This window comes from Phoca vitulina, unplaced genomic scaffold (genome assembly GCF_004348235.1).
Source record: "Phoca vitulina isolate PV1807 unplaced genomic scaffold, GSC_HSeal_1.0 scaffold32, whole genome shotgun sequence".
Taxonomy (NCBI): domain Eukaryota; kingdom Metazoa; phylum Chordata; class Mammalia; order Carnivora; family Phocidae; genus Phoca; species Phoca vitulina.
Window position 1 is genome coordinate 7,109,504 of NW_022589735.1, and position 21,112 is coordinate 7,130,615.

A 21,112-nucleotide genomic window follows, 5' to 3' on the forward strand; every position below is an offset into this window, starting at 1 on the left:
AATTGCAGAAATGTTAGTTTCCATATATACCTCAACCAGCTTCTCCTTATGTTAGCATCTTCCATAACCATAGTTCACCAGCTTTCCCATTAATGTCCTTTTTCTGTTCCAGAATATTACCCAGAAAACAGTTACTTGTAAGTCTGCTACTGTAACAGTTCCTTAGTCTTTCCTTGTCTCTCATGCCCGTATCACTTTGAAAGAGTGTTAATCAGTTGTTTTGTTTGATGTCCCTCAATTAGGGTTTATTTGGTGTTTCCTTGTGATTGAACTGAGGTCATATTTTCTGGAAGAATATGACAACAATGAAGCTGCGTCCTCCACGCTATCACAGGATTCCTAATGTCAGTGTGTCTTATTGGTTATGTTGACCTTGATTACTTGCTTAAGATGGTTTCTGTCACTTTTAAAGTTCCCTTTTTACTTAATAGGTACTTTGGGGGAGATGCTTTGAGACTATGCAAATTGTTGCTGCATACTCACCCTCTAGTTTTAGTGGGTCTCGTCTACAGTTATTACTGTGATGTTTTGCAAGTGGTGATTTTCTTTTTTTTAAATAAATATTATTTTATTTTATTTATTTGACAGAGAGAGCACAGCAGGGGGAGGGGCAGAGGGAGAGGGAGAAGCAGGCTCCCCGGCTGAGCAGGGAGCCCGATGGTGGGGCTCGATCCCAGGACCCTGGGATCATGACCTGAGCCGAAGGCAGACACTGAACAACTGAGCCACCCAGGCGCCGCACCAGTTTCTGTTGTTGCTCAAGCTGTTCCACCTTTGGCTATTAGGAGAGCTCCTTCAGGATGACTCCTTTATTCTTTAAACAAATCCTCATCAGTTTTTTGTGTTTGTTTTTTTAGTATTTCCTTACTTTCTGGAACCACAAGATGTGCCAGACTTCATGTTCCACGTTCAGGTCTCCCTGACCCATCTTTGGAACCAACCACATCTCCAAGGGGCCCTTCCTGGTTTTTAACCGAAGAATGGTGTTCAGAATCCAAGATCTGGGTGTCTTACTATGTTTTATGCATTTGAATAACAGTGTCCTAATGTAGTTAGACAAGGCATGGAGCCTTGCCGTTAGCTGGAGGAAAGAAGGAGTTGTCACCTTCAACCTTTCTCATCTACCTTTACTTTTACAGGACTTCCTCAGAAGCAATGCTTTCTCTGACAACAGATGGATGAGGCAAAGTCTTTAATTAAAAATTGTCATCGGGGCACCTGGGTGGCTCAGTCAGTTGAGCGTCCTACTCTTGATTTCAGCTCAGGTCGTGATCTCAGGGTCATGGGAACAAGCCCCACGTCAAGCTCCAGGCTCAGCATGGAGTGTGCCTGAGGTCTCTCTCCCTCTCCCTCTGCTCCTCCCCCACACTCAGGTTCTAAATAAATAAATAAAATAAATAATTTTTTTTTAATAGCACACAAGCAGGGTGGGGAGTGCAGAGGGATAGGGAGAGAGAATCTCAAGCAGACTCCCTGCTGAGCACAGAGCCCAACACAGGGCTTGATCTTAAGACCCTGAGAATACAACCTGAGTCAAAATCAAGAGTTGGCCACTTAACTGACTGAGCCCCCCAGGGCTTAAAATCTTTTTTAAAAGTTGTTATTATGGCCTCCTTTCCCCCACTATAATATATCTAAATTCAGAATGGGCCAAATAGCCATTTTCTGACACCAGACTCAGTTGGTGACAGAAAGAAAATGTCATATATGCATATGACCATACTGCCCTACCTTGGATTATGGTGCCTTAATCGAAAGAAGTTGGCCCAAAGCACTCTTTCCAATTGTAATTTTGTATGCTGCCCTGCAAGTTTTTACACCCTGGGCAAATTGTGCCATAAAAAGATTTAGATGTGGGGGTGTGTGTGTGTGTGTATGTGTGCACGTGCGTGCACATGCGTGTAATAAAGAGGGACAAATGCATCATATAAGAGGAAAAGAGAAAACAAAGCCAATATGGTACCTGGGCCACAGACGTTCTTAGATGAATTTTTGGAGGGGGTACAGGTGGAAGTTGAAGACCTAGAAATTGCCAGTGTTCTTAAAAAGTCTTCCACGTACCTTCAAGGGTATTTGTGCTTGCTCCTCAAGGTAATTTGTAATATCAACCATAAACATGAGTAGAACACCTGTTTGGAAGGTATTGTACAACAATGTGTAAATAACACTTCAACAGTGGTTTCCTTGGAGCTCACTATCTAGTTGGGGAGACCAAGCACACACACAAACATCAACAATGAAGAGGACTTTCAGTTAAATGTGGCAAATTGAACCCATGTGTTTATTACCATTCCTCCTGAAACCCAACTAAAATGGCAGAAAAAAACAAACATAAACCCATAAGGCAAAGAGAAAAGGACAGGAGATGAAACACGAGAAATGACAGCTATTTTAGAAGCTCTAAAGTTGATGGAACAGTGGGTGCCCATGTAAACTAAGCAAGGCCAAAGTACATGCCAGCAGTGACGGAAAAGCAATACGAAGAAGCCGATTTGTGCCACAGAACTCTGGAAAAGTGTCCAAACTTGGCACCATACACTTGCCAGCCAAGGTGCAGGGAAGGCTTAAAGACAAAAACACTGCTGGAAACTTTACGTAAAAATCTGCGCCTCTGTGGGGGCGCCTGGGTGGCTCTGTCAGTTAAGCGTCTGCTTTCAGCTCGGGTCATGGTTGCAGGGTCCTGGGATCGAGTCCCAAGTCGGACTCCCTGCTCAGTGGGGAACCTGCTTCTCTCACTCCCACTCCCCCTGCTTGTTCTCTCACATTCTCTCTCTCTCTCTCTCTTTCTCTCTCTCTCTCGCAAGTAAATAAATAAAATCTTGGGATGCCTGAGTGGCTCAGTCGTTAAGCATCTGCCTTCGCCTCAGGTCATGATCCCAGAGTCCTGGGATCAAGCCCCACATCAGGCTCCCTGCTCAGTGGGGAGTCTGCTTCTCCCTCTGCCTGCCCCTCCCCCTGCTTGTGCGCCCTCTCCTTCTCTCTGACAAATAAATAAATTAAATCTTAAAAAAATAAAAATGAATAAAATCTTAAAAGAATGTGCACTTCTGTGCACTCCTCTTCTGTTCATCTGTCCTAGTGGTTTGTTTCATATATAATCCCTTTACTGCAGGATTTTACAAATAAAGGGTAATGAGCATGTGTGTTCAATCTGCCCTGATTAAAGAGCATTATGTTAATTTAAAATTAAATAAAGGGGGCGCCTGGGTGGCTCAGTCGGTTAAGCGCTTGCCTTGGGCTCAGGTCATGATCTCAGGGTCTTCTACTCAAGCCCCACTTTGGGATCCCCGCTCAGTGGGGAGTCTGCCTCTCCCTCTCTGCCCTTCCTCCCTGCTCATGCTCTCTCTCACTCTATCTCTCTCTCTCAAATAAATAGAGTCTTTTAAAATAAATAAAGAAAAGGATGGCTTCTGTACTAGGCAAACCCATAATAAAATCTCAGATCACAAAACACATAAGCCAATGCCCTTAGATATTTGCACAATCCCTAACTAGTTAGCTGTCTTGAAGGGAATCATGAGTATGTGGACAAAGGAGAAAACGCTCATTCATGCAAAATTTAACAGCTATTGCTAAGTACCTGTCTCTGTCCTCGAAGAATTCACAGGCTATTAATACACAATTACAGATATTGCTTAAGTGATACAAAGAAGTTGCTGGAGAGCTTAGACTCTGAAACAATTGCTAGGAAGAATTTGGATAATAAGCCTTTCACAGGAGGTGTATTTGAGAAAGATTTGGTGGGCATGTTTGTGTGGGACACTGGCAGGGGAGAAAGGGATTGCTGTATTCCCAAGGCTATTATATATCAGGGTAAGGAATTTGTATTTTAGGGGTGCCTGGGTGGCTCAGTCGTTGAGCGCCTGCCTTCGGCTCAGGTCATGATCCCAGGGTCCTGGGATCGAGCCCCACATCGGGCTCCCTGCTCGGTGGGAGGCCTGCTTCTCTCTCTCCCACTCCCCCTGCTTGTGTTCCCTCTCTCACAGTGTCTCACTCTGTCAAATAAATAAATAAAATCTTTAAAAAAAAAAAAAGGAATTTGTATTTTATCTGGGAGATGACAGGAGAGCCTCACATTCAAAAAAGTTAAAATCTTTTTAAGAATGTCAAGACTGGAAGTAGAGAAACCAATTGAGTGACTTGATCTTAAGAAAAAGCCAAACCCAAGTCTCCACTAAACCAAGCTGTGACCCAAATTCTATAATCTCAGTTTGTTTGAGACGGTTTAACTTTACTTTTGCTTATTTTTTTTTAAGATTTTATTTTTAAGTAATTTTTTTCTTTTTTTTTAAAAGATTTTATTTATTTATTTATTTATTTATTTGAGAGAGAGAGAGAGAGAGAAACCACATGAGAGGGGAGAGGGTCAGGGTGAGAAGCAGGCTCCCTGCTGCGCCGGGAGCCCGATGTGGGACTCGATCCCAGGACTCGGGGATCATGACCTGAGCCGAAGGCAGAAGCTTAACCAACTGAGCCACGCAGGCATCCCTACATTTATTGGTTTAATACCTTTAACATTAAGTTAAAAGAATGAGAGATACTATTGCAGTTGTTCAGAAGAGAAATGAGGATCACTCCTGGGGACTTTGTCATCAGAACCTTGACACAGCGACTTGTCCCCACCACTAAGTCTAGAAAGAACTCACCCGTTCATGGTAGAGTCTATATTGTGTGATTTTTGTGCGCTTGCTTATAATTTATGCAAACCCAGGATATTTATACACACCCAACGCATTAACAATGAGAATGGAAAGGAGGTAACAAATATTACAGAACTTAGTGATCAGTTGATTACAGTGGAAAGGTGTACATGGGAAAGTTTCCAGCCAGATCTGTTGTTTGGATAAATATTGAAACAAAAATATCCATTCTAGTACAATTATAACAATAATAGCAACTACAACCTTGACAAATATAAACTGACCTTAGCAATGGGAGAAAGGTCAAACAATTTTTATTAACATAATGGAATACTATAGTTTCTGAAAAATTTCAGATACCCCTTGGGTATCTGAAAATGCTGTCTATAGATTTTTACAGTGACTAAATTGCTAGCAGCTTTCATATTTTGGTGGTAAGATTATAGATGACATTTTTTCTTTCCTTTCCAGTTTCTCTTTAAAACTTTAACATGGATGGAGCTAGAGAGTATACTGCTAAGTGAAATAAGTCAGTCAGACAAAGACAAATACCATGACTTCACTCATCTGTGGAATTTAAGAAACAAAACAAATAAGCAAAGGGGAAAAAGAGAGAGGGAGGGAGATGAACAAGAAACAGATTCTTAATCTATACAGAACAAATGATGGTTACCAGAAGGGAGGGGAGTGGCGGGATGCGTGAAATAGGTGGTGGGGATTAAGGAGCGCTCTTGTTGCAATGAGCACTGGTGATTATAATAAAAAACTTTTAAATACACTTTATTGAGGTGCATTTGACAGAATAATCTGCATATATTTAAAGTGTATAATCTGACCTATGTGCATACTCATGAAATCAACACCATGAGAAAGATAATTAAACCTCATCCCCGAAGCTCCCTTGTGTCCCTTTGTAATCCTTTCCTCCCATTCCTCCCAGTTTACTGACCCCTTCCCCCTCAATAATCCCCAGACAACCACAAATATAGTTTCTTTAACTATAGCATAACTTGTGGGACACCTGGGTGGCTCAGTCGGTTAAGCGTCTGTCTTTGGCTCAGGTCATGATCTCAGAGTCCTGGGATCGAGCCCCATGTTGGGCTCCCCACTCAGTGGGGAGTCTGCTTCTCCCTCTGCCTCTGTCTCTGCCCTACCCTCCTCCCTGCTGGTGCTCTCTCTCTCACTCTCGCTCTCTATCTCACATAAATAAATAAATAAAATCTTTAAAAAAGAAACCCATAGCATAGCTTGCATTTTTTTATATTTTATATAAATAGAATAATATAGTATGTTTTTGGTCTACCTTCTTTCTCTCAGCATAATTATTTTGAGAACCATTCTTACATCTATCAACAGTTCCTTCCTTTTTAGTAATGATTCATATTCCATTGCACAGATACATGAAATGTATTGATCTATTCATATATTAATGGACATTTAGACATTTAGACTGTTCCATTTGGAGGCTATTACAAATAAAGGTGTTGTGAACATTCACGTACAGGTCTTTGCATGAATATATGTTTTCATTTCTCCTGGGAAAAGTCCTAGGGGGGGTGATTACATATACTATGAACCCTAAAGCAACAAATAAAATGACAAAACAGAGAGCTATAGCTAATAACCAAAGGAGACACATGGAATCCAAAAATAAAAAGAAAGTAAAAGAGAAAAAAGACAACAAAAATCAAATGGAACAATTAGACAAAAAATAAGATGATAGATTTAAACCTAATCACATCAATACTCTCATTAAATATGAAGGGTCTAGGGCGCCTGGGTGGCTCAGTTGGTTGAGCGACTGCCTTCGGCTCAGGTCATGATCCTGGAGTCCCGGGATCGAGTCCCGCATCGGGCTCCCTGCTCGGCAGGGAGTCTGCTTCTCCCTCTGACCCTCCCCCCTCTCATGCTCTCTCTCTATCATTCTCTCTCTCAATAAATAAATAAAAATCTTTGAAAAAAAAATAAAAATAAAAATAAATATGAAGGGTCTAAATATTCCAATCAAAGGGGATTATCAGATTGGATAAAAGAGCAAGACATGCTGCCAACCAGAAATGCACAAATAGATATGCCAACACTAATAAACAGAAAACTAGAGAGCATACACTATATAACAAAGTATATATCAGAAGAAAATATCACCAGGGCTAAAGAAGGTCATTTTGTATGATAATGTGGTCAATTCATCAAGAGGACATGATAATCCTGAATATCTGTGTACCTTATATTAGATCTTGAAACTATGTGAAGTAAAACCGATAGAAATAAAATGAGAAATAAACAAATCCATAGTATAAAGATTTCAATATCCATACTCAATAATTGATAAAACAAGTAGACATAAAATCAGGAAGGATAAAGAAAACAAACAACATAACCAATGAACTTGATATAATTAACATTTATGGAATACTCCTCCAATAATAGCAGAATACACAGTCTTTTCAAAGTGCACCCAGAACATTCACTAAGATATGTTTACCAAGGTAGCCCGTATTCTTGATCATAAATCAAGTCCTAATAAATAGAAAAGAATTTAAGCCATGCAAGGTATGTACAAGGCACATCTGACCACAGCGGAATGAAAGTAGAAATCAATAACAGAAACATCTTTAGAAAATCCCCCGGTGAATGGAAACTGAATAATACATTTCTTTTTTATTTTTTAAAGATTTTATTTATTTATTTGAGAGTGAGAGAATAAGCAGGGGAAGGAGCAGAGGGAGAAGGAGAAGCAGACTCCCCACTGAACAGGGAGCCCAATGCGGGGCTTGATCCCAGGACCCTGAGATCATGACCTGAGCCCAAGTCAGAAGCTTAACCCACTGAGCCACCCAAGCGTCCCTGAATAATACACTTCTAAACAATCCATGGGTCAAAGAACTCAAAAGGAAAATGAGAAAATATTTTTAACTAACCAAAGATGAAAGTAAAACATACCACGATTTGTGAGATGCTTCTAAAGCAGTACTTCAGGCAAATTTATAGCACTAAATATTAGGGGAAAAAAGAAACTTCTCAAATCCATGACTTTGGCTTGCACCTTAAAAAACTAGAAAAAGAAAAAAAAATCTCAAAATGAGCAGGAGAAAGGAAATAATTAAGATCACAGCAGAGATCAATGAAATAGAAAATGGACAAACAATAAATAAAGGCAATGAATCCAAAATGATGGTTCTACGAGATTAGTCAAATTGATAAACCTCTAGCCAGACTGTTCAGGATAACACAAAGAAGGTACAAATTACCAGTATCAGGAATGAGAGAGATGACATCACTACGGATTCCACAGATATTAAAAAGACGATAAGACAGTAGTATAATTTTATTCATTTAATAAATTAGTTGAAACAAAAATACTTGAAAGGCAAACTAACAAGTTTCAACCAAGAATAAAAGAGGACTTAAATACTCATATATTTATAAAGATAAAGAATTTTCCCACAAACAAAACTCCATTCTTAAAGTGTTTTTATACTTTTTTTTTTTTTAAGATTTATTCATTTTAGAGAAAGAGAGAGGGTGTGTGAGCAGGAGGAGGAGCAGAGGGGGAATGTGAGGGAGGAGGGGAAAGAAACTCAAGCAGACTCTGGGCTGAGCGTGGAACCTGACGCAGGGCTGATCCCACGACCCTGAGATCATGAGTCGGATGCTTAACTGAATGAACCACCCAGGCACCCATGGCTTGAATCCTTGTACACTTACTGAAACTTGTTTTATGATGTGGAGTATGGACTACCTTGGTAAATATACCTTTGTAGTGCACTTTGAAAAGAATGTATATTCTACCATTGTTGGGTGGAGTATTCTATAAATGTGAATTTACACAGGTTATGCATGTGAATAAAGACTGAAAATGAAATTGAACCAATATAAAAAATTAGATTTTGGTGTTCACTAATGGGTTTTTCACCCATGCAAATTGCTTAAAATCATTACAAACATATGAGAGAAAATTATGGTTTGGATTGGTATAACAAGCCTCTAAGATGGTTCCCAATGATCCACCTTTCCTGTTATTTGTGCCCTGTAGAGTCTCTCCCCACAGTGAATCAGGGCTAATCTAAGTGACCAGTGGAATAATACAAAAGTGACTGTGTGTGACTTCAGAGGCTAGGTCATAAAAGGCATTACAGCTTCTGCCTTGTCTCTTGAAACACTCACTCGGTGGCATGAGGATACACAAGCAGCCTTGTAGAGAGACCCCAGTGGAGAGGAACACGGTCTTCTAATAGACAACCAGCAGCAATGTACTGTCACGTCTGATGCTCCATCCCCAGTTAAGTCTTCAAGTGACTACCACCTCTTCAGAGACCCCTAAGCCAGAGCCACCTACCAAAGCCACACCTGCATTCCTGACCCACAGAAATTGTGAGAGATAATAAATGGTTACTATTGTTTTAAGCCACTAAGTTTTGAGCCATTTGTTATGCAATAATAGTAAGTTAAAAACCCTAATGCTCATATGTTTTAAAGTAAACATTTATTAAAAGACCACGTTTAAGCTTTTGCTCAATGTTCATCTCCTTCGAGAGTTTTTTCCTGGCCAACCTAGCTAAAATAGTACCTGCACTCATTCTATCCCTTTTCCTTTTTTCCTCTTTGTATTTATACCTGAGAGTTGATCATATATGTGTGTGAATTTGTGTGTCTGTGTCTTCACTAAAATAGAAGCTCCATGAGGATAGGGACTGTTCTGTTCACCTACTGCCTCTATGTCTAGAATGCTTATAATGCTATCTGGTAAATGATAGGCACTCAATAGATGATTGTTAAGAAGATGAATAAATAAATGATAAATAAGATCATTAATATTCTCATTTGCCTTAATCGTTTACTTGGACTTCATTGCTGGGGTGGGGTGGGGGTGATGGACATATGGAGACTATGAGCCATGAGCAAATTTGTGTTAACTACTTACTATTTGCATTAGAATCATTACAACAAAACATGTTTTATGAAATGAAAAATAATGTTTATACCTGTGTTTTTTGTTGATTCACTTCAAAAGGCATTGTGGTAGGCAGCCTCTAAAATGGCCTCCAATGACTCCTCACTTTTGGTATTCATGTCCTTGTACATCCCTTCCCAGATGGAATAGCGCTGACTTATCCAACTAGTAGAATACTCCAGCCATTGATGTGACTTCTTTTTTTTTTTTCTTTTTTTTTAAGATTTTTTATTTATTTATTTGAGAGAGAGAGAATGAGAGAGAGCAAGCATATGAGAGGGGGGAGGGTCAGAGGGAGAAGCAGACTCCCTGCCGAGCAGGGAGCCCGATGCGGGACTCGATCCAGGGACTCCAGGATCATGACCCGAGCCGAAGGCAGTCGCTTAACCAACTGAGCCACCCAGGCGCCCCATTGATGTGACTTCTGAGGCTAGAACATAAACGATATTGAAAATTTTAAATGGGCTATCTCATGACAGCTGAATTTCTTCACAAAAAATAAAAAAAGAAAAGGAGACTATAACCAAAGTAAGTTCCTAAGTGAGTCATTTGTCACCCAAGCAAGGAAAGCCATTTACTGATGGCAGGCTCATTAAATCACGTGTGATTGCCGCCGTCAAAGAAATATAGCCAGAGAAAATAAACTTATTTAAGATTATTAGCCTTTCCATTAGAACAGTTGCTCAGAGTAGAAGATATTAAGACCGACATCAATAGTCAATTAAGAAACAAGGTAAGTGATGTCAACTGATTTTCCTGGACTCTTTTTTTTTTTATAATAGTTCTTGAGATGTAATCATCACACCAAACAATTTACCCGTTTAAAGTGTAATTCAGAGTTTTGCAACCATCACCAGAATAAATTTTAGAATATTTTTATCACTCCAAAAAGAAATCCTGTACCTATTAGCAGTTTTTACTCATCTCTCTCCTAACCGCCCAGTCATTGGTAACTGCCAATCTCTTTCTGTCTTTAGATTTGCCTGTTGTGGACATTTCATATAAATGGAATTATATAATATGTTGTCATTTGTGGTTAAATTCGTTCAATTAGCATAATATTTTCAAAGTTCATTTATCTATAGAATAGCATGCATCAGTATTTCATTTTTTTGTTGCCAAATGATACATATCCTATTGTATAGACATACCACATTGTTTATCCATTCATCCAGTTGGACATTTGTGTTGTTCTCCATCTTTTGGCTATTATGAATAATGTTGCTATGAACATTGTATACAGGTTTCTGTGTAGACATATGTTTTGAATTCTCTTGTGTACATACCAAGGAATGGAATTTCTGGGACATATGGTAACTTTATGTTTAAACTTTTGAGGAAGTGTCAGTTTTCCAAAGCAGCTGTAGCATTTTACAATCCCAACGGCAATTTGCGAGTGTTCCAATATCTCCACATTTTACCAACACTTGTAATTATCTGTCATTTTTATTATAACCATCCTCATGAGTATGAAGCAGTATCGCGTTGTGGGTTTTTTTTTTAATGTTTAAAGTTTTAAATTTTATTTGTTATTTTTAAATTTTTATTTAAATGCAATTTAGTCACATTGTGGTTTTGATTTGCATTTCCCTAATGGCTAATGATGTTGAGCATCTTCTCATGTGCTTATTGACCATTTACGTATCTTCTTTAAAGAAATGTTCATTCAGATCTTCTGCCTACTTTGGAAAAACTGGGTATTTGTCTTTTCACTTTCTTGATGCTGTTCTTTGATGGACAAACGTTTTTAATTTTTATGAAGTCATTTATCTTTTTCCTTTCATTGCTTGTCTTTTTGGTGTCATATTCTTTTAAGTTTCCTAGACCTAATTCCAACAAGGAAGGGGTTCCCCCACACCCAACACCAAACAATTCTTGGACACCTGGTGGATGTCCAAGAATTCAACTCAACTCTGACACTATCTACCCCGAGATAGCATCAGATTCCACACATTAAGGGCTCAGTCCTACAAGATGCCTTCTATCCCCCATTCCGGATGCCAGACACAAGCCCCAGGCTATTACTTGTGCTTCTGACCGACCAGCTACAGATTGTCGAGGTTCTAAATAACCTCCTCCTTCAGTTCTTTTAATAAGCTAGAGCAGCTCATGGAACTCAGGGAAATAGTTATGTTTACCAGTTTATTAAAGGATATGATAAAGGATATGAATCAACATGCAGATGAAGAGATACACAGGTCGAGGTATGGGGTAAGCAAGCAGAGCTGCCATGCCCTCTCCAGGTATGCCATTCTCCCCCAGAAGCTCTCAGAACCAGTACTTTTGGGTTTTTATGGAGGTTTCACTGCATAGTGATGATTGATTAAGTCATTGGCCATTGGCTGATTCATCCTTTCTCCCTTCTGGGAGGTTGGGGAGTAAGGGGTTGGGGGTGGTACTGACAGTTTTACCTTCCAATCACATACTTGGTCCTCCTGGTAATCAGCCTCCATCCTTAGGTGAATCCCAAAAGTCACCTCATTAATAAACAAAAGACACCTTATCACTCTCAGCACTTAGGGAATCCCAAGGGTTTTGGAAGCTGTGAGCCAGAAACTGCACACACAAGCACCAAATATATAAGAAATACAGCTGGCCATTCATATATAAATATACATTTAAATTATAAGTCACAATATCACACTATCTAATAAACCACTGCCTAATCCAAGTCTTAAAAACTTAATGTCCATGTTTTCTTTTAAGAGTTTTATAGTTTTAGCCCTTACAATTAGATCCTTGATTCATTTTGAGCTAATTTTTGTATATGGTATGAAGTAGGGTCCAAATTCATTCTTTTGTATGTGGATGTACAGCTGTCCCAGGACTCTTTGTTGAAAAGACCATTGTTTGCCTATTGAATTACTTTGGAACCCTTGTTGAAAACCAACTGACGATAAATATTAGGAATTATTTATAATTTCTCAATTCTATTAATCCATGTTGTCTTGACTCTTGATAAGCCCAGGGATGTTACGCCATACTGTCAGTTGTTTCTTCAAGGAATCAGTGTTGAGTTTGAAGTGACTGAAGAATTAGCCTCTAAGAGTAGTCTGAGAATATTTTCTTTTTTTTTTTTTCAAGATTTTATTTATTTATTTGTCAGAGAGAGAGAGAGCATAAGCAGGGGGAGCAGCAGAAGGAGAGGGAGAAGCAGGCTCCCTGCTGAGCAAGGGCCCCGATGCGGGACTCGATCCCAGGACCCTGGGATCAGGACCTGAGCCGAAGGCAGACGCTTAACCGACTGAGCCACCCAGGCGCCCTGTGAGAATATTTTCTACATGAGAGAATATTTTCAAAGAAGGTGAGAAAACACTAATTCAGTATAACCTGAAGTTGATTGGAGAAGATGTGTTACAATTGATGGTACTAATATGTGAGGAGCAGGATGAACAGACTTACACAGTTTTTGAAAATGTAAGGTGTCTGAAGCCTTGTGGCCAACATTTGAATTTATCATGTGTTATTGAATGAACAGTGTCAACAATGAACTTCATTTGTTCCTCTGGACTTAACCATCATGAGTTCCAGGAATTTCTTTCAGAAATAAACCTGGATATCCTGACTCTGCCACACAGTAGTTTCATGGTTTAGTAGTGATCAAAGTATTGTGATCGTTGGAGCTCAGGACACAGATGGAAATTTTTTTAAATGATGGTAAAATAATAAAACGTAAAATTTAACATCCTAACCATTTTCACGCATCCGTTTCAATGGTGTTATGTGCCCATTGTTGTGTAACCATCACCACCATTGCCAGTATCCATCTGCAAAACTCATCTCATCTTGCGAAACTGAAACTCTATACCCATTTAAAAAAAAAGTCCCCATTCTCCCCCTCCCCAAACCCCTGGCAATCACCATTCTGCTTTCTGTCTTTATGAATTTGACTAGTCTTGGTACTCATAGAAGTGGAGTATTACAGTATTTGTTCTGTGACTGGCTTATTTCACTTAGCATAACGTCCTCAAGTTTCATCCAGGTTACAGCATATGTCAGAGTTTCCTTCCTTTTGAGGTTGAATAATAACCTCTTGTATGAATATACCACATTTTGCTTATCCATTCATTCATCAATGGACGCTTGGGTTGCTTCCACCTTTTGGCGATTGCGAATAATGTGAGATGCAAGTTTTTATGAATGAGAACTGTCCTCCTCCACTGTTGAACACGAAATGGTTTGGAAATTAGCTTTTACTGAAGACTCAAAAATGCTTCTTAATGAGTACAACCTAGAATTAGAAGGCAAACTGTTCATATGTGAAGACTTTTACCGCAGCAAATTATTTAAGCAACAGTAACTTTTTTTGAAGACAAGTGATGTCAAATTGCTTCACACACTTCCTGTGCTGTCAAAAGTTACAAAGAGAGGGGCACCTGGGTGGCTCAATCGGTTAAGCGGCTGCCTTCAGCTCAGGTTATGATCCCAGTGTCCTGGGATTGAGTCCCACGTCGGGCTCCCTGCTCAGCATGGAGTCTGCTTCGCCCTCTGCCCCTCACCCCGCTCGTGCTCACTCGCTCTCACTTTCTCTCTCTCTCAAATAAATAAAATCTTTAAAAAAAAAAGCTTAAAAAAAAGTTACAAAGAGAGGTAAAATGTGCATTACCACCCATGTTTGCTGCATATATCTTTTCTGAGTTCAGTGCCTACAGAGTTTTCTGGACTTCACTTCAGATGTAAAGGAAATTTTCATATTTCAAAATCCACTTATCTGTACAATTAAGGACCTCCCTTTCAATCTTCAGTTAGAGGTGATTGCCCTTCAAGATAATGATTTGCTCTAAGGCATACATCAAGAGAAGAACTTAGTGAAGTTCTATACATTTTTTCCCTAGAAATGAATATTCCTTTTTTTTTTAAGATTTTATTTATTAGAAAGAGAGAGTGAGTGTGCACTCTGGAATCAGGACCTGAGCCAAAGGTAGACGCTTAACAGACTGAGCCACCCCGGTGCCCCAAGACATGAATATTCTTAATTAATATCACATGCCAACAGATCTATATCAGTATTTGGTAGTACCTATCTGTGTGAAAAGATGTTTTCCAAAGTGAAATAGAATTTCATTGCAGATCAGCATTAACAGATGAGTATTTGAAAGCACCTTTTTTTTAAATTGTAAGCTCTACACACCCAATGTGGGGCTTGAACTCAAGACCCCAAGATCAAGATTCACATGCTCTACCCGCTGAGCCAGCCAGGCGCCCCTGAATGCACTTCTGGTGACACGAAACACTAACTTTGAATGTTATCTTCACTCCCTGCCAAAAAAGAAAAATTGTTATCCTCGTTAGTAGACTTGAATTACAAAGCTTACTAAATCACTATATTTTGAATTTTATCAAAAGAATTTATGGAAAAAATTAAATCTATTGTTTTATACCTACATAAAATCCCCGATTTTGCCACTTGGCCTGCAAAGCCTAAACCATTTACTATCTTGCCTTTATAGAAAAGGTTTGCCAACTCTGGAGAGAAAGTGAAAGAGCTCAAGACCAAATCTGTATTCAGAAGTCAAGAAAAGGTAAAGGATCTCCTGCAAATGAGCCTGAAAAACAATATCCAGGGGGTTAAGAGGGAAACTCGAGGGTGGGGCATCTCTAAAAAATAGCAGAAGTGTTTCAAACCAGAGAGAATGGTCAGCGTTATTAAATGCCACTAAGGTAAAGACAAAGATTCAACTTTTGAATTTGGCAGCGTGGTCATTGTTGGCGTTCTTGGTGAGTGGTTTCAGTGGCATTGTGGTAGTGGACAAGACAGAGAGGAAAAGGTCGAGAAGATGAAATAATACATAAAAGTATTCAGCACTGGGGAGCCTGGATAGCTCAGTCAGTTGAGCGATTGACTCTTGGTTTCAGCTCAAGTCGTGATCTCATGGGTTGGGAGATGGAGTCCCCCATCAGGCTCCGCACTCAGTGGGGAGTCTCCTTGAAGATTCTCTCCCTCTGCCCTTCCCCTGCACGTGCACGAGCGCACGCACGCACACGCACTCTCTTTCTCTCAAAAAAAGTATTTAGCATCGTGCCTACCATAGAGTATATACAGTAACTATCATCGAAGCAGACATTGTTGGTGTCCCATCCGTCTTCCCTTGCCTCTGTCATTTCAAAACTGTTCAGATGTTCCTGATTTTATTTGCTTGAAGACTCTCGTGCTGCTGGAGTCGGCTCTGCTCACATGCAACAGGCTGGAGCTGCTGGTGAATGAACATCCCCAGGAGCGGCCCTCACCAGTGACCTACAGGAGTCCTATAAATACTCCAGCTCTCTCATCCCCCAGAGGGGGAACTCTGAGGGATGTGTTCTTCAGTTTTCTCCCCAGTTCCCTAGTAGTATTAAAAGTGGGAAATCCTGGCACTTAACGCAATTTGGAACAACTGTCCCCAGAAATTTGATTTGTCGTTTTGACACTTGAAATAACAGTGAAGATTTGGATTGATCATGGCCCCAGATGTTAATGGTCTCCAGCTCAGGTTGAAGAATAACTATGAAGTGGGACACTGAGAACTGAAACCATCTACATCCACTAGAGTACTGTCAGCATTAACATAATGTAATTATTTTATTGTCATCTTCAACATAGCTACAATTCCAGGAACATTTTAACCAGGAAGAGAAAAATTGCAAGGAGCTTTCTTGTTCATTTCAGGAACTTCTTAAAATCCCATTTATTTATTTATTTATTTTTAAAAGATTTTATTTATTTATTTGACAGACATAGCGAGAGAGGGAACATAAGCAGGGGGAGTGGGAGAGGGAGAAGCAGGCTTCCCGCTGAGCAGGGAGCCCGATGCGGGGCTCGATCCCAGGACCCTGGGATCATGACCTGAGCCGAAGGCAGACGCTTAACGACCAAGCCACACAGGCACCCCTTAAAATCCCATTTAAATGAACATCAGACTGCTCCGCTTTTCAGTAGATGACTTTATTTTTTAACTTTTTTTTTCTCACAGTGCTGAATCTTTTCTATTTTTGCAGTAGATGACTTTAAATGACTGCATACACTGTGATAAGCAAAATAGCGGCCCCCCAAAGATGTCCATGCACTAATCCCTGGAAACTTCGAACATGCTATGTTACATGACAAAGGGAAATAGGGTGGCAGATAGAATTAAGCTGCTAATTCAGTTGACCTTGAAATAGAGAGATCTTTCTGGGTTATCTGAGTTGGCCCACAGTAATCACCAGGGTTCTCAAAAGCAGAAGAGGGAGGCAGAAGAGAAAGAGTGATGTGATATAAGAATGTACTCACCCAGCAATTGCTGACTTTGAAGATGAAAGAGGGTACAAGCCGAAGGAGGTGGATAGCCTCTAGAAGCTGGAAAAGGCAAAGAAAGGGACTGTCTCCTAGAGTGTCCGGGAAGAAACAGCCTTGCCAACAACCTGGTCTTAACCCAGCAAGATCTGTGTCAGAGTTCTGACTTATAAAATTATAAGATGATAAATTCGTGCAATTTTATTTTCATTTATTTATTTATTTATTTATTTATTTTTAAAGATTTTATTTATTTATTTGACAGAGAGAGACACAGCGAGAGAGGGAACACAAGCAGGGGAAGTGGGAGAGGGAGAAGCAGGCTCCCAGCTGAGCAGGGAGCCCGATGCCTATGTGGGACTCAATCCCAGGACCCTGGGATCATGACCTGAGCCAAAGGCAGACGCTTAACGGCTGAGCCACCCAGGTGCCCCAATTCGTGCAATTTTAAGCCCCTAAGTTTGTGGTAGTTTGTTAGAGCAGCGATAATAACGAATACACTCTCCAAGATTCTTAAAAACACTTACTTTGCTGTGTCCACTAATCCTAACCTATTATGTCATGATTGTCACCAAATCCTAATCAAGCCTCCTGATTGAAGAGCCCCCTTAAACCAGACCCCAAAATCTTCCCCCTTGGAAATGTTACTGAGACTGTCAAAATACTGATCTCTGTTACCCGTAAATAGTAAACTCAGTTTTGCCTATCACCATATTGTTTGGGTGGTATTTTTTGGGAGGGGAATTTGACAATTGTTTTATCCATGTGCCTAGAATAGTACCTGCTATATATAGGTGTTTAATAAATCTTTGATACATAATGAATGAGTTATGAGTTTCTAAAATAATATATAATGATATTTATGTAGATGAAGTTGTGACTTGGTATTTCCTAAACCTAGATGTGACTCTCAGAAAATAATTTTAGGGGCAGCTGGCTGGCTTGATCTTGGGGTTGTGAGTTCAAGCCCCACGTTGGGTACAGAGATTACTCAAAAATTAAATCTTTTTTTAAAATTAATTTTAAAAAATCATAAATTTAAAGCCTGAATGAAACTTTGCAATATCAGCTTTATTCATAATCATTAAAAACTGGAAACTCAAATGTCTTTCAACTAATGAATGGATAAACAAGCTATGTTATATCTATATAACAGATTACTGCTCAGCAATAAAAGGGAATAAATTACCGATACATGCAACAACAGTGGATGAATCTCAAAGTCATTGTGCTAAGTGAAATAAGCGAGATTTAAAAGACTACAAATTGTATGATTCCATTTATGTTATAGTCCGGAAATGGTAAAAATATAGGGAAAGAAAGTATATCAGTGGTTGCCAGGAACCGGGGTTGAGGTGAGGGGTTCACTACAAAGGAGAATGAGGGAATGTTTTGGTGTAATGGAAAGGTATGTCCTGATTATGGTGATAGTTACACAACTGTACACATCTGTCAGAACTCATTAAGAAGGATGCATTTTATTGTATGAGAATTATACCTCAAAAAGTGACTTTAAAAAAACCAGAACTCAGGGTGTCTGGGCGGCTCAGTTAATTAAGTGTCTGACTCTTGATTTTAGCTAAGGTTGTGATCTCAGGGTCGTGAGATGGAGCCCTAAGACGGGCTCCGTGCTGGGAATTGAGCCGGCTTAAGATTTTCTCTCTTCCTCTCCCTCTGCCCCTTCCCCTTCCTTCTGCCCCTCCCCCTTCCCTCTGCCCCCTGCCCCTCCCCCTTCCCTCTCCCTCTGCCCCTCCCCCTCTGAAAAAAATTTTAAAAATAAAAAACTTAAAAACCAGAACTCTACTCAGAATTGCTACTGAACAATACATATTGAATACTTTGTTAAAATCTTTCATGTAAATAAAACAATCATATATTTCTTTGAGGTTTTTTTCTCTTACAGCTATATGGTTGTTATTTTTTACTATTTCTCCATTCTGTGCAGTTGACTTACATTCTAGAATATAAAAATAGAGACAGAAAATTCACTGTTAAATGGATGCATCTGATTAAATAAAATGATAAGAGCTTTAAAATGTTACCTATTGAGAAATAATTCTAGGATTTTTTTCTCTCATTGCTGATAGGGAAGAAAATTCTTATTTGCAGAATAATGCCATAGAAAAGTCTCCATTTTTTAAAAAAGATTTTACTTATTTATTTGAGAGAGACACTGAGAGAACGAGTGGGAGGAGTGGCAGAGGGAGAAGCAGACTCCCCACTGAGCAGGCAGTCCAATGTGGGACTCCATCCCAGGACCCTGGGATCATGACCTGAGACAAAGGCAGATGCTTAACAGACTGAGCCACCCAGGCGCGGAAGTCTTCATTTTCTACCCTCAATCCCCCTTTTTTGTTTTTTAGGTAAGGTCCTCACTTTATACTGAAAGGTTATCAGGTGCCTGGGTGGCTCAGTCGTTTAGCGTCTGCCTTTGGCTCAGGTCATAATCCCAGGGTCCTGGGATCGAACCCCACATCGGGCTCCTTGCTCAGCAGGGAAGCCTGCTTCTCCCTCTCCCACTCCCCCTGCTTGTGTTCCCTCTCTCGCTGTCTCTCTCTCTGTCAAAAATAAAGAAAAATCTGGGCGCCTGGGTGGCTCAGTTGGTTGAGCGACTGCCTTCGGCTCAGATCATGATCCTGGAATCCCGGGATCGAGTCCCACATCAGGCTCCCTGCTCATCAGGGAGTCTGCTTCTCCCTCTGACCCTCACCCCTCTCATGTGCTCTCTCTCTCTCTCAAATAAATAAATAAAATCTTTTAAAAAAAATAAAGAAAAATCTTTAAAAAAAAAAAAAGGTTATCATGATCCTTTACAGAACAAAAAGCATATCATCATTTGGTTAGCATTTGTTCCGAGTAACATTTATTCCAATATAAGTAAAGGAACTTTCTTGTAAAGTTTATTTAATATCAATTTGCATCTTAAAACTTCTTTAATTATTGTATAAAATGATAAATAATCTTCCTTTTACCCCTTTTCATCCCCACTCCCTCCCAATATAGCCTTGTAAATCTTCCTAGGCCAAATTTGAAAGAAAGCAAATAAAATTGGCACAACTTCTATGGAGGACAATTTGGCAATATCTATCAAAATTAAAAATACCTTTTGATCTAAAGGTTCCAGTCGAAGGATTTATTGGTATCGTTGCCCTTTGCATGGTGTAATTAGTTATCAGTTGCTGCTTAGTTTGTGATAATATTGGCTTGGCAACAATCTAAATGTCCAGCCATGGGGATTGACTAAATATGATATTTGCATACAATGGAAAATTATACTGCCACTAGGAAGAATGAAGCAGTTCTTTATGTAGTGATATGTGATGATGTGTAGAAGCAGAAAAATGTTCACCATTAGCCCAGAGAGGTGACCTATAGCCCGCATAGTTTAGATAAGGATCAAACAGGGGCTGACTGCTCCATTTTTAAAGGGTCTCATGACTGCCTGTAAATCTCACTGATAGTTAATATCCAGCCAAATGATAAGCACCAGAGAAATCTTCCAAAACTAGTCTTACTAGTAGAAATTCGAGGAAGACGTTTATGATGTAATACTCCTTGCACGCCCTTGAGCTCTAAGCAGATCACCCCTGGCTTCATACAGCAAAAGTGCAGCTCCTTGCCCACAGCTCCTGTTCTCATGCTATAATAATAAGCACCTTTTTGCACCAAAAACGTCTCAAGAATTCTTGACCATTTGCTTGTGGCCCCACATCAATATGGAAAGATATCCAGGATATTTTAAGTGAAAAAAGGAAAGAACTTAACAGTATATATAGTATATTATCTTTCCTGTAAAAAGAAGTACAACTGTTTTTTTTTTTTTAATATTTTATTTATTTATTTGAGAAAGAACATAAGCTAGGGGAGGGAGGAAGAGGCAGGGAGCCCAACGCGGGGCTCAATCCCAGGACCCTGGGATCATGACCTGAGCCGAGGGCAGACTGCCAACCGACTGAGCCACCCAGGCGCCCCTGTATAACTGTATTTTCATGTTTATTGATAACATCTCTTGGGAGGGATACATTAGAACATGCATAAATATATGCTAAATGATTGCCTCCAGAACTATGGTAGCTGAAGGGCAGGGATGGGAGCAGGAATTCTTTTTCACTCTATTTCGTCATAGTGCTTTTTGAATTTTGCATTAGTATACTTCCTCATTTTATAGACATATAAAGATAAAATCTATACAGATATAAACAGTGAAGCTTAAAAAATAATAGGTGGTCAATTCAGAATTTTAAAAAGAAAAAAATTATATTTCTA